Source organism: Ascaphus truei, chromosome 1, assembly GCF_040206685.1.
Source record: "Ascaphus truei isolate aAscTru1 chromosome 1, aAscTru1.hap1, whole genome shotgun sequence".
Classification (NCBI taxonomy): Eukaryota; Metazoa; Chordata; class Amphibia; order Anura; family Ascaphidae; genus Ascaphus; species Ascaphus truei.
The window spans coordinates 375,669,199-375,687,300 of NC_134483.1; positions in this window are offsets into that span (position 1 = coordinate 375,669,199).

Sequence of the window (18,102 nt, forward strand, 5' to 3'; positions counted from 1 at the left end):
TTTGTTCCCTTAGCTACCATAGCCCTTTGCATACTTTGCAGATACCATTTTGTTTCCTCAGTCTTATTTACTTTAGTGTAATAATAAACCCTGTCAGTTTTTACGTACTGTATTTCAGTCTCCTGTCATTTGTGGGTTTCCATGTTACCTCCAAGGGTTCCATACATCCTGATAGTTTTAGACTTTCTCTACTTTTGCGTCTTTTCTGTATTTCCTCGAGCTTTACCTACTGACCAGACCATACGGATCAAAATTGCTACTGTTTGGGATATGCCATTTTGATTTGGGATAATTTGAGTAGTTGGCCCCAAACCTCAAGCATATAATGCACATATTGTGCTATTGTGTGTCTATTTCTTCTCTTTTCTAGGACCTTATTGCACTCCCCTATGCTTGGAGAAATTATTGCTCTCGTCATAAAATCATCCTTTCCCAACTACACTGCCACATGTCCACTCCTCTGTTATACATGCTAATTTCCTGCATAACTCCTTGCTTAACCATTTCATGTGAAATAGCAAAGGTGGAGGGTTTGTGACATACTATGAACCAAAAATAATGTCATTCAGGTTACTTCAATCTCTTCTAGTTATTTTGTTTTTACAAGCAGTATTCCAGAGCTGAACTACATTATTTTTTATTTCTAGGTCCTCCATGTTCCCTTGATACAACTATTTTTAGTTGCCGGTGTTTGGTCTCTGATTTGGGAATCCAAAATGGCTGCCAAATCCCACCAAGTCCCGTTGGCCAATAGAAAGCTGCAGTGGCTGATGTTACAGTTTCCTATTAGATGTCGACGCCATCTTTAAAAATCTTGAACGTGAACCTGCAACAAAAAAAATTAAGTATCTAGTTACCAGGAGTCCCCGAAGCTAAAATCACGTGGTTTAGCTCCAGTGGACCCTGCCGGCTTGAACTCTGTAAAAAAGCAATGTGGAAAATGGCTTGGGTTGCTGCTTTAAGTGGAGGACAAAGAGATATTACAAAGTCAGCTTTACATGGCAAACTAGCTCAAAGTAAAGCTAAGAAATACATTTGTAAGGCTCTTTCTCTTCCTATCTCCCAGCTCCCTTAGGCACACTGTAGGCTGCTGTAGCCAGACACACTTCTTAAACATTCTTATAATTGTAATGAAACCATTATTACCTCTCCCCCCCCCCCCCAGTCTCAGGACTGAGTCAGTGGAATGTGCCTTTGTAACATAATCCTTTCCTGGTCAGCAGCTAAAAAGAAAACAATACTACTTACCATTGATTGATATGAGCCGATAGTTACATATATTGTTCTTACATTACTGATAATGATCAGAAAACAAAATACCTATTAAATTATTGATTATTGCTGCTGTATCAGAAATGTTGCCGGATAGTTGCGCATGTGCATACTGGCGCCTCCGTGTAGCAGGGCGGGTTAACATGGTGACGAAGGACGCTACCGGCCGTGCATGCGTGATTTACGTCATACTGCGGTTCAGCTGATCCAGGTAAACCTACTGCGGTCTCGTCAGATTGCGGACATCACACAAGCCAATGAATCACGATTATGCTGCACTAAGAGGCGGTGCTACGCGGACCTGTGAGGTTAGATGAGATTTCCCATTATTGACAAGCCTAGCAGCAGAGTTGCTTATGGTGACATGACAACAAACACTGTGATTGGCACATTTGGATCCAGCTGCTGCTGTTGATTTTCGCGGGTATCTGAGCTGTTTTTATTGGTTGATTAGTTGCTTTGGGTGCACTAGTGGGGGTATAAGTTGCAGTGACTTTCATTCTAACACTATACAACCCTGAGGAAAGTTCCGTTTGCAGGAACCGGAACGTTGTTTTTTTGAGTGTTCAATACACCACTTTGAAGTATATCCTGTGTGTGCTGTCTCTCCTTACTGGACCACCATCGAGTAATTTTGTGTGTATGTATATATATATATATATATATATATATATATATATATATATATATATACATACACATATATATATATATATATATATACATACACATATATATATATGTATATATATATATATATATATATATATATATATATATATATATATATACACACATACATATACACACACACACACACACATATATAAAATCACTGTCCTCTGGGTGCTGGAAAAGGGCAGCTATGGGACTTTCCAACACACAGAGAGTTAATCTCCTTAGAGAAACCAGCGGCAGCTGCTGGCTAATTCAGCAGGCTGAACTCCTGATTAAACCTGGAGTTTTAAAATCAGGAAGTGACTACACGCAGAGAGACTGACTGCTTTTCCCAGAGAAGGGGGACAGAGAAGAGTTCTCCCCAGCTATTTGAAGCTGGCACAGTCCCCTAGGCTTGCTGGATGGTGGTCGTGGAGCCTGCTGGGACTGCCTGAATTGTTAATCCCAGGAAGAAGAAGGAAGGACGAGAGAACGTGCTGAAGCGGGGATGTCCTGTCCTTAACATTGGATTTACAGAGGAGAGATTCTCTGAGCTCTCGTGGGGCCCAGCTCCCCCTGGGAAAGAAGGACACAAGAGCATGCTGAAGCGGGGACGTCTGCTCGAACCCTAAAATAACAGATAAGAGAAACCCTATATTGCTGTGTGCAGAGACTGTATATGGTTAACTATAATAGTACCTGTTTTGGGGTGGTAACCAGCTTAGCTGTCCATCCAGTTAGTAACGGTTGAAGCTGAATCTGTAGTTAGTCTCCTATGATTTCGTTTTGACTTAAAGCGACGGTGAGCCTGTTAGTCCTGTGTGTGGAGTTACTTGGGAAGAATGTACACATAGAAGTTCTCTTTCAGAGACTCCTCCCTACTACGCTGGGGGTCTGGAAGAGATGGAGGCGCTGTACCATGAGTGAGTATAACTCAGCATTACCTTATAAGCTAGTCCTGATGCCATTCCCAATAATACCATCAAGCCGGAGACTCAGGAGTCCTGTAAGCCAGCAGGTGCACCACACTATAGCCATGTGTAACCAGAGTAGTGTTTCCCTAGGGGGCCCTATCTGCGATTGGGGGGGGGGGGGGGAAACCCGTTACACATACATACTGTATGCATACATGCAAGGGCTTCATTCATTTTTCTATTTTGTACTGGTTCATCACAACTGCATATGGCCACAGCCTCTGCCACAGAGTCGCTCTATCACCGAGTAGTCCAACCTGAACCTAATAAGAACAATTAACCTGTGCTGAGAATGAGAAGAGTACATGTATCTCTGAGAAGATCATCTCATTCAGTTGTAACAGGGTAAGGTAACCAGTGCTTGTTTAAGTCACGAGAATATCAGCTCTTGATACTGCTTCAAGTGATTATTCCTTTTGTATTGTGTTACATACTATGATATCATGATCATGGCCAACGTAACAGCTCTTGCATTTGTTTTGGGTTAGAAATTATATATTGGATTAAAGTAGCTGAAATCTAGTAGGTCTGAAAGAGCAACTCTGAATCGGATGCCAAATAATATATTGTTTTATGAGGTTACCAACCTATATTCATGTGACTGCTAGAGAGACCATTGCTATGACATGTACATGGCCAGTTTTAAGGAGGGTATGATTTTATATAGGTTATAATATTTTCTATTTAGTTGCACTGCTATTGCTTTGAGATGCGACTTGAGTAAACTTTAAATACACTTCAAAGAATAAAAGGCTGTGTTTAGGGTTCTCAAGCTACCCCTGGTGGTTTACATAAATGTTTAAAGATAGGAGAAATATGTCATTCTTAGTACAGTATCAAAGAGCCTTTTCTTATTATTATGCAAATGTATATTTTTATAGTCTAAATATGATAACGTGTGAGCCATGAAATGCTATTAGACATACAGTATATACCATAGTTATACATATTGCTTTCCTTTGATAAATGCCCTTTTGTGTTGAATATTATTTGTGTACCATATAAAGTTTGGAGCATTCAAACAAGCTATTTCTTGAGGCTTGCTGTTGCAAAACACCTAGTAATTTATAAGTGTATTTTGAATTTTTATATTTTAGCTTGACAAATATACTATTTTTGCTTGGAGTTCGCCATCAACTCTGAAATTAAGGGTTCAATGTTAAATGATGATAACTTTTTTAATAATGCCCTTTATTTCATATACTGTAGCACTTTTCTCCCAAAGGGACTCAAAGCACGTCACAATTACAGTATAGTATGCAGCACATACAGTAGGATTGTTACAAACACAGTCCCTGCCCAGATGAGCTTACAATCTATGTTTTTGGTGCCTGAGGCACAGGGAGATATAGTGACTTGCCCAAGGTCACAAGGACCTGACACCAGGTTCCCCTGCTTCAAACTCAGTATCATTATTTACAGTCAGTGTCTGTACTCACTGGACCACTTCTCCAGCCATGATCAGACCTATCTCAAAAATAAATCCGTAACACATTCTGAAATGAGCATAAATTAAACAGGTCTTCAAAATATTAGCCTCACATACATTTTTATCCAATAGATGAATTTACTGGAGAATTTCACAAAAAGCAAAAGATTGGGTTAAAAAAAAAACAATAAGAAAAGTATTTGTATGTATTTGAGTACCAAATATGTGAAACTCATTTAATGACTTCTATTAAATATGGTTCCTAGGACTACTGATGATAATACAATATGCTTTGATATCAAAGTCTATGTAATCATTATATTCAGTGACATAAAAGTTCATATACATTTTAAATTTAAATTACATTTTTATTATAACATTCAGCTAGGTCTTAGGACAAAGACACTGCCGAGATCTTTGGAAGAAATATAATTTGCAATGAGTTTTGGAATTTTATTTTAGATGCTGAGATCCAAAGAGATAACAAACAAAGATGTTTCTAAAACTAAGAAACATGACCAGATTGTACTGACACCATAAGGTATTACTTTTGACAATACTTGAGTTACTTTTATTGTGAAAAATGACTGCTTATGCATGTGTGACTCATTCCTATGCGAAAAACATTGTGATTCATTTTATTTTAATGAAGACAATGGAATATGTCATCACTATTGTGACATTCTCTAAAAGTCATTTTTAATATACATGCTAAAATAATAACTGGATTTGGATGATTGAAAAAACTACCGTAATAATCTACTGACTTTAACACTTATTTTGGGGTGATAAACTGTATATTTGCTGACAAGGAATATGTATTGTGGATCTGTTCACTTATTATAGACCACTGAGATAGTGTAACACCTTCTTTCAAATAAGCCATGAAATTAGATACAGTACTGTACATACATTTTGTTAAGGTAACATCATGTGTTACAGTTACCAGGACAAATGTCAAACACTTGGCAGTTTTGATTTCTAATAACCTTTTATGGGTCTAGATTATTAGTTTTGGACCCTCTCCTCAGGAAACCTCACCAGGCCACAGGATAATTAAACAATAATTTATTTGTCTTGAATTTAAAGGAGCATTTCGTGCTTGGTCACCCTCCCCCTTTTTTTTAGTTAGGTGGGTGCAGGGGGTACTGGAACTGAACCGCATTAATTTCAGCTCCAGGGACACCCTGGTTCCTGAAAAAAGTGCCGCCAGTTACTTCCTGTTATTTAAATCCCTGCGTCACGGATGATGTTGCGGCTTCCAATTGTCCCGCATAATGCGAGATATCTTAATGACAGCACCATCCCCGATAAGAATCTCTAGTCTGTCTACTGTTCAGTTCTTCCTGTTCTCTGTTTGTTGCCTTAGCAACCGCTGTCTCTCTAGCCCTCTGGCTTGGGCTGCTCTTTTTCCCCCTGTGACTTGGTTCAGACCAAACTGTTTCATTCTAGCTTTGTGTTGAAGTTCTTTCTTTTTAGGGATTGCTACCTTTGCTAAAGGTTCTCTCAATTGCTCACTCTGTGAGATCTTTGTTTCTGACCAATCGCTTGTTTTTATGCATTCCTAAAACGTTTTCCTCCTTTTATTTCTGTTTGTTCTTATAATAAAAATTCAGAAATTCAAGAAGACTCCATTTTGCATAGAAGTAAGAATTGAGTTAACTGCCTGTCTCAACTCATTAGCCACAGTAAGCCTGGGACAGTACAGTAAGAAACAGCTCTTCTGGAAGCAGGTTGGTAACAAGATTGCAGCCGCAGTAAGAGACAACTAGAGTGACAAAACACACTGCACATCTACAAACGCTGCACAAGTGAGGTAGAAGCCTCTCAGATCCACCCCTGCACTACGTTCCCACAGCTAGGGCTCTCAAGGGCCACGCTACAGACATCCGCCAGGACACGGGTCAAAGCAAAGGATACCAGTAAATACAGCTATCACTACAATGACTGCTATAGGACACCGACCGGAACTATCTGAGGCAGTTGTCCACCGCTGAATCAGGTAAGAGACCACACGCTACACACATTGTCAAAGGTCTACAGCCACCTGCAGCATGGCAGAACTCGGACGCTCACCAGACACCACGCGTGAGAGTTATAACACAGATGCTGAATGTAACAGGAACTGGCTGTCCAGAAACCATCACTGTTTGAGATAAACTGCCTCTAAATCCAGCAGTGTGCTGGTTAATTGCACACAGGCAAATCAACCAGACTTCACCTGGCTGATTAGGACTCTTAGAAAAAGCCTGAGAAACAGGAGACATTCCTGAGCTCACATTTGGGCTGACATAGGGAGAAAAAGGACTGCAGAGATTTTCTTAGCCCACAACTGGGCTGACCTGAGGAAAATATGATGTCTTGATGCACACAAAAGTACTGTATTCTGACAGTAAGACAAGGGGACAAGACTCCATACCTGGACACAGAGTGCCATAGCACACAAGAATGCTGACCCAGGAGAGCAGAGAGGCCTTCTCTACAAATACAACAATAGAAACAGATAAGATACTTTCTTGCTGGACTGTTGTGTGTGTATATATATATATATGTTTAGGGTGTTAACCAGCTTAGCCACCCACCCAGTTAGAAAGGGCTGCAGTAAATGTTTAGTTATTCTCCAAAGTGGAGTATGCCTATATTTTGTTTCTTTTTCTATGTTTTGCCTTGTTAAAGGAACAGGCGCAATAAAGCCAGGATTTAATTTCACCCTAATCGGTCTCCATTAAATGTACCTCTGCACACGTCTCTTACACTGATTTTTACACAACCGCAACAGAATGTAATGCTAAAGTGGACTGTCACACTTACACAGGCGGCCCACAAAAAGTATGAATCTTACATTGACGAACACCATGACAAGTTAGAGAAGGCCTGTTGCATGAACCTTGGTAGCCGAGCCGAGCGAATACCAACTCCCCCTATGGAGGTATGTATCTACGGAAGCAGGGTGTCTCGGGAGCTAAAATGAATGGGGTTCAGCTATGGAGACCCCCTGCTTCAATCAAATGTAAAGAAAAAAAGAAGATACAAAAAATGGCTTCGATTGTCACTTTAAGGTTAAAACTATAAATAGGGCATAGCATGTTTTGCTTGCATTCTGGGGATATTTTGCTGAAAACTTACTGATTTGGCGACATCGTTAGCCCATTAAGGCTAGGCAAAATATTTGCAGGTAACTGCATTTGGGAAGAAGACACTTAAAATTTTGCGCATCCATTTTAGACCATTTTGCATATCTCTAGTCTGGTTTTGCTTTCTCGTTACTTCACAGATTAGTGGTTGAAGTGCCCCATAGTTCACTAAATTCAGCTTCATTTTAAGAGAAAAGGAAGTGTGCTATTTGTAAGAAAAATTATTTCCCTTTTTGTTGTTTTAACATATCCTCTTATACACTACGGTGTATCTAGAGTTACTATACCTACTGTATTGTTTAATTGAGTTTTTCCTTTCTGCATGCTAGCACTATTCCATTACCTTTGAACTCACTTTAGCCAATGTTACAAATGACCTTGCAAACTGAATTCTATCAATTGCCGTGAATAAGCGAAGGAAAGGAAATCTGCATCATGTTTCGTGATATAGAGGAAGAGGAGATTGAGTGTTGACTATGAGTTACACAGTCACCAATCCATAGCGTAGAACTTGTTCACTTTCTATTCTGTGACCGTGCCTAAAGTATTACCTAATTGTATATTTTGTAATGCGTTTATTGTATTGAATGTAAGGTTATTCAAAGCAGCTAATTTACATGTCATCCGTGCATAGAATTGAGTGTCAAATGAGCATGTAAGGTTATTACAATATTTACATTGTCCTGACACATCAGTACCAAAATGCATTCTATTTCAGGCGTGCTTTAATTAAGCAATAAAGCATGTTAGGTTGGAAGGTTGTGTGTAATAACTATATATCAAAAATGCATTCGCTTTATATTACAATTACATGTACCGGAGACTACTGATAAAAATAGAACCTGTAATAATGTATTAAACAATGGAGACATTGACATTTTTAAAATAGTTCTGAAGATTTATTAAATAATACCTTTGACTTACAAGAGCCGTTTCACCATGATTGCATTAGAAGGTATTTTACAACAATGACTACAGTAATGATAGACTCCATGGCATCGGTGGCATTTAAAACGGTTGTAACTCCTATTTTTGTGATTGCAGAATGATATTTGATCTCATCATAAAAATTAACTCTTTCATCTGTAAGTGGTCCTTTTATCTCGCAGGTCCCAAAATGATTTGCAAATACTACCATGAGAAATAATACGCATTTGTACAGCATGCTTTTAGAGGACAATGTATTGTGACTGTCATACTGTATGTACCATATTTTTCTAACCTATCTCGCATTTCTTATTATATTTTCGATCAATACAGATCAATAATACTGAATGGTTTTGAAACAGGGCATGAGACCAGGGTGAGAAATGGTAAAGTGAATGCAACAAGTGCAAAAAAAAAATGATTGACGATTTGGGACTTCCTTTAAAGGTGCAATCCAAGCAATATCCTATATATTTTTTTTTAATAAATCAGTTCTGTAGTACAGTATTAGATAATACTTACTGCATTTTTTTATCCAACTCTTGTTGCCATTTTTAATGAGTTTTAAAGCTGCAGTTCAAGCTGCCGTTTTTAATAAAAAAAAAGATTCCATTCAATATGTGCATCATTACAATTTGCACACTGACAAGTGATTAGGTAAGTTGCCGATCGATCCGTTCTCCTGTAATTGATCGCCAAATCGGGGGTTATTTAAGTCACTGTTAGGGCAGCACAAGAGTACCCAGGATGCAAAGTTCTGTGTGGAAGATCATGTGACCAGGCAGGCATTAGATACAATTGGTGCACTGCTAGAAAGGGCAGGGCCCAAGAGCCAGAGCCTGTCTCAGAAAGGAAGGGGGTGTGACTTTGTAAATGGTTTCTATAGAAACAAAAATGCTTGCTACGATAGAATACATTAAAAATATCTTTCCAATAAAAAAAAAAAATGCTACAAGTATTTTCTTATTAGTATAGCTCTGGTCCCCGGGTCCTCTGTTTCCCCGCCCTTACCTCCGCTGCCACAGGGGATGTTGCGGGAGGTGCGGGTGGCGGCGGGCTTGTCAGCGGCTCCCTCTGTAGGGCGCCGCCATGTTGATTGTGCGTGCGCACTGAGGTTCACGCATGCGCAAAAGGAGTCTGGCGGCCATTACAGAGGAGATAGCGCTGGCCTTAGGAAGAGAAGGCTTGCAAGGTTCTACAGCCCCCACTATGCAAAGGGGCATGCACACACCTGACCCAAGGCAGCCAATAGGGCTCTAGGATTCCTTGCTGCAGGGAATAGATACATTTGGCGCGCTGGGGACCACGTTAGTCAGAGCTGGGACACAGAGAGGTGAGGGTGTAGGTGCAGGGTGTCTGTGGCCCCTGCACTAGGCCAGAGACCCCCCTGATAGGCCTCAGCTAGGCCCCGACTCTCTTGCAAGTTTGTGGCAGCTACAGGGACAGGGACACTGCTCCATTAGCTGTTTCAGTTCAGGGACACAGCTGCAACGCTGCGCATTCCTGAGGATTGTGATCTGGGACCAGATCACACTGCAAGGCCTAGAGACTATCTGTTATGTGGGACACTCCAGCTGGATACCACCCACGCAGATGCGGACTCATTGCGGATGACATCGCTGGATCAGCGGATCCCATCGTTCTTCCAGTCGGCGCGCCCGGGTGCTTGAGCACCCGGCAGGTACCTAAGTGCACCAACCAAGTAACACAAACCATAGTGGCAGCGCTGACCACATACTGTATAGGGGTGGGGTTTAGACTCTTGTGGACACCAGGGTGGTTGGATACCCGAGGGCCCCGTCAGCTACTGTGGACACGGTGTGGGGTGGTGAGATAAGGCCATGCGAGGCTGGATGTTAGCTGTAACCAGTAGTATTATTGTTATCATTGTTTGTCATTGCATATATGCCCAACAGTAAAGTGCTATTGTTTTATTGCATCAGTGTGTGTTGTACATATATGGTCCTGCACAGGGTTATCCCGCATTTTGGGATCCCGTGCAGGTGGAGGCGCTGTCACATATCAAATCAGGTACACCCCAGGCTCCCCGCGGCGGAGGTTCAGGTCTCCTGCGAGCCACAGGTAACCCATACACACACACCGAAGACGCCTTATCTCCCAGGGGGGTTGGGGAAAGTGAGTTACATTAAAAAAAAGCACAAAAAAAAAACATGTAGGTGTAACACCCTTCTCTCCCCCCCCCCCCACCCCCCAAGGCAGAAAGAAGGGGGATATGGTGTTCGTGGTGCTCACCTGCAGGTATCCAGGAGCCTGGGCCTCCGCAGGGTAGGGAGCTTGGAGATTCTCTTTCACAGGATAGAGTGCAGCGCCTCCACCTGCAAGGGCTCTGTCAGAGGCAGGGGTAACCCCTTGCAGGAACTTGAAGATCAGTAACTTATCACAAACCACCAGGAACTTTGCAAACTGGTTAAGGTTTGTCAGCAGTATCAGCATGAACAAACAGCAACAATCAGGACAGGTTTTAGCTCCATGTAGGTCATCAGAACTAGCACCTCACACTACCCCTTCCACGTGTAGGCTGGCTTCACCCCCCTCCAACGTTAGGGTAGCTGCTCTTGTCTCCTAACTCCAGGACCCCAGTGTTAGGAATCCCCCTCCACTATGATCTGTGCAAGGAGAAAGGCTTCCCCTTTTTTCTCCTGCCTGATAATATAGCTTTCTGCTCTGCTTGCCTTCCCAGGTGTCTTTACTCTGGCACAACTGGGCCCCACTTTAACCCAGCTCACCTTCTCAGGCCTCTCTTAATTCAGGACCTCAGGACACACCTAATACTAAAGTGCGGTTCCCCAATGTATATACCCTGGGGGAGTGAACCTTTCCTTCCCAAGTCTCTGGGCAAAACCATATTGCACAGCATCACCTCACTGGTCAACTGAGCTACTAGAATCTTCCTAGCTCTGAGTCATGCCTCATGTGCCAGGAATCTGCAACATTGTAGCCGAGCTCTGAGCTAGCTCTCATGTAAGACTAAGTGCAAATGGTTTAACCCCCACACTGCCAGCATAGACTATAGCCTTCATGCATGAAACCAGGCCTGGTTTTAACAAGGGGCTACATAGGATATTGCTTGAACTGCAGCTTCAATATACTGAGCATCCTTTGATTTCCATAGCAGGTTTTAGCCCACCTCCCCAGCAGTGCAAGATCTTTGTAACACTTTCCGGTTTGTGATAATTTGCTGCCAATATCCCCAGCAGTTTGAGCTGTACACTTTAACCAGGGCCGCCAACAGAAATCATGGGGCCCAGGACAAATGAAAGGAGCAGGCCCCCTCACCCCCTCCCGAACCCATAGCAAACCCACCCCTGAACCTATAGCGCACCTACCACGAAAAAATATATTTTAGCGCGTAACTTTTACTTAACTGTTTTCTTATTGTGATACAGAAAAAAACCTTACAATGCAACCTGTTTATTTATATATTTTCAACAAAAGACATGTGACTGCCTGCCTGGGTGGCTGAGTGGGTGGGTGAATGACGATGGGTGGGTGAATGACGGTGAGTGAATGACAGTGGGTGGGTGGGTGAATGACGTTGGGTGGGTGAATGACAGTGGGTGGGTGGGTGGATGGGTGAATGACAGTGGGTGGGTGGGTGGGTGAATGACAGTGGGTGGGTGGGTGGGTGAATGACAGTGGGTGGGTGAGTGAATCACAGTGTGTGTGTGTGAATGACAGATTGAATGACAGTTGGGTGAATGACAGTGGGTGAGTGAATGACAGTGGGTGGGTTAATGACGGTGGGAGGGTTGAATGACGGTGGGTGGGTGGGTGAATGACGGTTAGTGGGTCAATGTTGACTGTGGGTGGGTGGGTGAATGACGGTGGGTGGGTGAATGGGAGACAGTGAATGGGAGACTGACTGGGTAACAGTGACTAGGTGGGTGACAGTGACTGAGTGGGTTGGTGACTGACTGGGTGACAGTGACAGTGAGACAGTGACTGGGTGGGTGACAGTGACTGGGTGACAGTGACTGGGTGGGTGACAGTGACTGGGTGGGTGACAGTGACTGGGTGACAGTGACTGGGTGGGAGACAGTGACTGGGTGGGTGACAGTGACTGGGTGACAGTGACTGGGGGGGGGTGACAGTGACTGGGTGGGAGACAGTGACTGGGTGGATGACAGTGACTGGGTGACAGTGACTGGGTGGGAGACAGTGACTGGGTGGGTGACAGTGACTTACCTTGACCGGGTGGGTGCAGGTTGCCGCCGGACTCTTTCCCCTCCTGCCCCCGATATCCCCGCAGCAGCTGCCCGGGAGAGGAGGTGGGCTTGGGGGCGTGGGAGGTGGGCTCGGGGGGGGGGGGGGCACGGGAGGTGGGCTTGGGGGGAGCATGGGAAGCTGGCCGCGGGGGGAAGCAGGCCGCAGGAGGAGCTGGAACTTCCCCCCCGTCCCATGTTGGGAGCGGGGGAAGGAGCTGGAACTTCCCCCTCAGTCCCACGTTGGGAGCGGGGGGGAGGGGCCACCGCAGGAGGAGCTGGTACTTCCCCCTCCATCCCATGTTGGGAGTGGGGGGGGGGAGGGGGCCCTGCGCATGCGCACCGGGACCGCGAGGGAATCGCCGCCATTTTTTATTAACTTTTTTTTTATTTATCTAATTAACTGGCGTCCGGCCGCGCAGGGAGCCGGGCCGCCGGGCCCCCCTGACCCACGGGGCTCGGGACGCCAGTACCCTTTCTCCCCGGCTGTTGGCGGCCCTGACTGTAACAATAGATAATGTTACTTTAGCAATATAAGAATATATTGTAGCTGCTGAGTTACATTGACTGAAGGATTGATTGAAACTGAAAGGCAGCCATTTAGTGAACCCTTAGGATCTTTATTGATCAATCACGGGAGAACGAATCGACCAGCACCTTTTTTTTTTAAGTGCCATTTGGATTGCCTCTTTAAGGAATATATACAAAGCATAAAATGTGCATACACTTTATTTTACTACAATAACAACCATTTATAACAGAAATATCGCACTATATTGTACTATATAAATGATCAAACCCCTTACAGCTACAGTAGGATTTTTTTTTTGGCGAAGTTCAGAAACATAAGTTTTCATATGTTTTTTTTGTACAAAGTGTAAACACTCAGCCATGTTACACATTTCCTGACACTTTTAATGGTTGTATTTCCAAAAGGACTCCATGTAGCTAGAAGTATCAGTGAGAGCTTTGGTATAAGGCCGCGTCCATGCTGAGCGCGACCGCGCTCATGACGCAAACACAAGACTGTTCCTCAATGAGGACAGCCATAGTGCTCGTGACCGATTTTTTTGCACGACAAAAGAATTTGATTTTTTCGCGCGATGGCCGAGTCATGTGAGCAGTTTGCCCAATGAGGGCGAACCAGCTCCATGACGTCACGGCCACGCCTCCGCCACGCCACCCTGTCGCCTCTCCCCCCTAGGCCAGAGATTGCTTCTGCGGTAGGCGCGCACACCTTGCGTGGCCTCAGCCTAAAGCTGTCCCTAGAAGATTCACAATGGTGGCCATTGTTAAGAGTTTGAACAATATCTTTTCACTTCAGTGTTTCCTGGTAATACAGAATTGCAGGGGTTTTTCATAATTAAATATAATATATGAAAAACATAGTGATGAAAATTCAAACAAAAAGGCAATTTTGTTTAGAATAAGACTTGTGAATAGAACAAGTAGGACTACAAATTCAGTTTATTTCAGGAGTCCATTCGCAATGCTGTTGTGTCTGGTGTTGCAAAACCTTCTCCCTTTAATGCTGCTGTCATCCTAGGGGAAAAAAACCCTACAGATACAGAGTGAGCCACTATACCTGGAGTCACACCAGATCTGAAGAAATCTCACTGCCTAGAACATTCCTTTCCTAAAAGTGGTGATTTGGCCAGGTGTAACCACGACTCGGTGTACCACTTAGATTGTAAGCTCTCTGGGGGGTAGATTTGCAGAGGTCCGTTAAATCTGGAGGTTAATGGTTAGGGGGTTATTTATTAAATTGCAGTAGTGCTGATTGGATGCTCCTATTCAAATCAGTGGAAGTTTCTGTGGGAGTGTCCCTTGATCAGCAGTATCACAGTTCAATAAATAACCCCCAAACTGCCCCTCTTGAAGGTCCAAATACTAAGCCTCAGTTATGAATGAGCTTTTAATTTGGGAAGTAGCACTATGAGAACCAAGGGTTAGTTACTGTACATTACGCACATTATTTTTGTTTTTTTTTAAATGTTGCCACTCTGCTCGTCATTTTTCTCCCCTTTCCTGTCCAAAAAAAAAAAAAAAATCCTCCAGGTTTACAATGGTGGAAATCTCCTTAGCAAACAATCTATGACTAATGTAAAATGGAAATCGTTGTGATTAACAAGTTTCTTACATTTGATGCAATCACAAGCAGAAAATGGTGCATTGCATCTTTGAGTTGATACATTGACCCTTTAGTGATTTTATTTGTCTGAAAATGCATATTGATTTTGAAGGGTAACATTTTGGGTCACAGAACACAAATAGGAACATGACATGTTATGCTTTGCTGACTTCAGTAATTCATCCTCCTCCATTTTGTAATTCATTCACAAATGATCTAACCCACAATAATCTCATCAAAACAACACATCATCTGCCCACAGTTACACAGCATCACTAGTTAATGGGAAAAGGCCCCCATGACCTTGTGCACAGAAAAGTAATAATAACAATAATAAAAAAAATATATATATATCTATATATCTATATATATATGTGTGTGTGTGTGTATGTGTGTATGTGTGTGTGTGTATGTATATATATATATATATATATATATATATATATATATATAAAACTGAATTAAGTTTAATGTACTACAATAATACACAGAGTACTGGAGAGAAGGGTTCAATGTGGCACTTTTCACCTTAACCTTGCAGTGATATATATATATGAAGGTGAAAAGTGCCACTTTGAACCCTTCTCTTTAATACTCTGTGGATTATTGTAGTACATTAAACTTAATTCAGTATTATTAAAATAAGAGTAAATGAATCAGCAAATGTTACTGAAATGTTCTCCCATGTGAGTCATCTTGTTTCATTAATTCCACCCCCCTTTACCATTCACGCACACAAATGAGATTATGTTTTTTAGCAATATTTTTCTTAAAGAGCAAAAGCATAAACTGTTTGATAATGCATGCAAAAAGGACTTCGTTTTATTGTCTGCAATAAAAATGTTATTACAGCTAATAAGCATTCGGAATTTCATAATGTTTTTGCACTAATGAGCTCTAGGCATTTGACCATATTAGCTATACTATTTCATTTTCGTAGAAGGATAAAAGAAATGAGAAAATGTTGTTAATCTTGTTCTTGTTTATTGTATTTTAGGATCTATGTTTTTCTTTGTAAACATGTAGTTCCAGTTTTGTATTTTCTCTGCACTGTTTTGCTGCCAGGCTCTGCTCTGGCATGAATATTTCAGCAGGGCCATAGCAAAACATTAGTGTTTGTGTATTGAGGACACCACTAATACCTTTCATAACAATGTGCCTAATAAACGAATAAATACAGCTCTTTTTATCTTCTCCCTTTCCACATGGCGGTCATCTATCGCCCACCTACCTATCCTCATCCCCCTTCAGTCTCTCTCTCTGAATCCTGGCTCACTTTTTTTCTCTCCTCCGACTCTCTAGTTCCTACCCTTGGGTGACTTCAACTGCCATATTGATGTCCCCTCTTGGGCTTCCCACATTTGCTCTAACCTATTCTTTTGACCTTCAGCAATGGACTGCAGCCAGAACCCACAATGTCTACTACCTGGACTTGGTTTTCACTAAAAACTTTTTCGTTCTCTGACTCCATTTCCCCTCTCTGATCATCGTCTCATTTTATCTCTCACTTCTGCCCTTCTCAACCTCATCCCTCGTTTCTGCAGAAACCTACGTTCCATTAATCTCCCGGCTCTTGATTCCACTTTGTGTTATGCCCTTTCCTCTTTCTTCTCCGCTACATATTCTGACAACCTGGTCAGGAACTCTGCTCTTTCTTCCTCTCTTGATCTACATGTTCCTCTTTTTCTCTCCTGCTCTCGCCCTTCTAACCCAAGACCCTGGCTAAACTGCCATACACGCATGCTGCACTCCTGCACTTGCTACTCTGAACGTCTCACACTCTCACAGACTTCTTTCACTACAAATGTATACTATTCTGTTTTAACTCTGTCCTCTCCCAGGCTAAACAAACCTACTTTTTGTCACTAATCGACACCCACAATCTTAACCACGCAGACTCTTCTCTGTCTTTGACTCTCTACTCAGACCACCATCTGTTACCTGTCTTTATTCCTTTAATTCACCCCAGGACTTTGCTGACTATTTCAAGACAAATGTGGATTCCATTAATCAAGACATCTCCTCTGTATCCTCCTCACATTCTACACCTCTTCCTAACTCTCCTCCTGCCTTCTTTGACTCCTTTTCCTCTGTCACAGAGGAGGACGTGTTGATGCTGACCTCCTCATCTCCTTCTACCACTTGCCGTCTTGACCCCATTCCATTTCATCTCCTCAAACCTCTTGTTTCTACTCTAATCCCCACACTCCCTCTACTATGGTACCTTTCCTGCCTCCTTCAAGCATGCAACAGTTATACCCTTACTCAAAAACAGCAAGCTAGACCCTACTTGTCTCTCTAATTATCGCTTTGTCTCCCTCCTGCCTTTTGCTTCTAATCTCCTTGAACGCCCTGTGTTATCTTACTCCATTTTCTCACCACCTACTGCCTCCAAGACCCTCTACAATCTGGCTTCCGCACTGCTCACTCCACTAAAACAGCTCTCATCAAAATAACTAATGAGCTCCATGCTGCAAAAGACAAAGGTCATTATACTTTTCTCATTTTACTCACCGTATCTGCAGCCTTTGATGCTGCGGACCACACTCTTCTCCTTCACATTTTCCATACTTTTGATCTCTCTGTGGGTATACTCCAGGGCTCTGTCCTGTGACCACTTCTCTTTTCTCTTTATGCACTCTCTCTAGGGGACCTTATCACATCTCTAGGCTTCAAATATCCCCTCTATGCTGACGACAAACAACATTAACTTTCAACCCCTGACATTACACCTGCTGTACAGACCATGTCCAAGACGGAGCTCCTCATACTTTCTCCCAAGCCTGGCTTTACTGTCCCCTTCTACATTACTATTGGCAGTACTATCATACACCCAGTATCACAGGCACGCTGTCTCGGGGTCACATTTGATTCCTCCCTCAGATTCTTCTCTAACATTCACAATATAGCTAAAACCTATGATTTTTACCTCCGTAACATTGCAAAGATACCCCCTTTCCTCTGTCCCTCTACTGCTAAAATTCTGACACTTGCCCCCATTCTCTCCCATCTCACATATTGTAATCTTCTGCTGTCCGGCCTTCCTGCCTCTCACTGTCTGCCCTACAATCTATCCTAAATGCTGCAGCTAGAATCACTTTACTAATCTAAATTAGTAAACTAATCCTAAATCTGTCTTAGCATCTCTCTTGCGAAATCCAGTATCAGATAATCTATAGATAGTACTTTACTCCAGAATGTCTACATTAAATATACAGTAGTGCCTCTCTCCTTTGAAGGAGGGAATGCGGCCAGGTTTGCTTCTAGATCTTAATTTTGTGGACTTGTTCTAAAATAATCTCTTAGGGTCAGCGTATTTTACCTGGTGATCCACTGTACCACACACAATTATTTA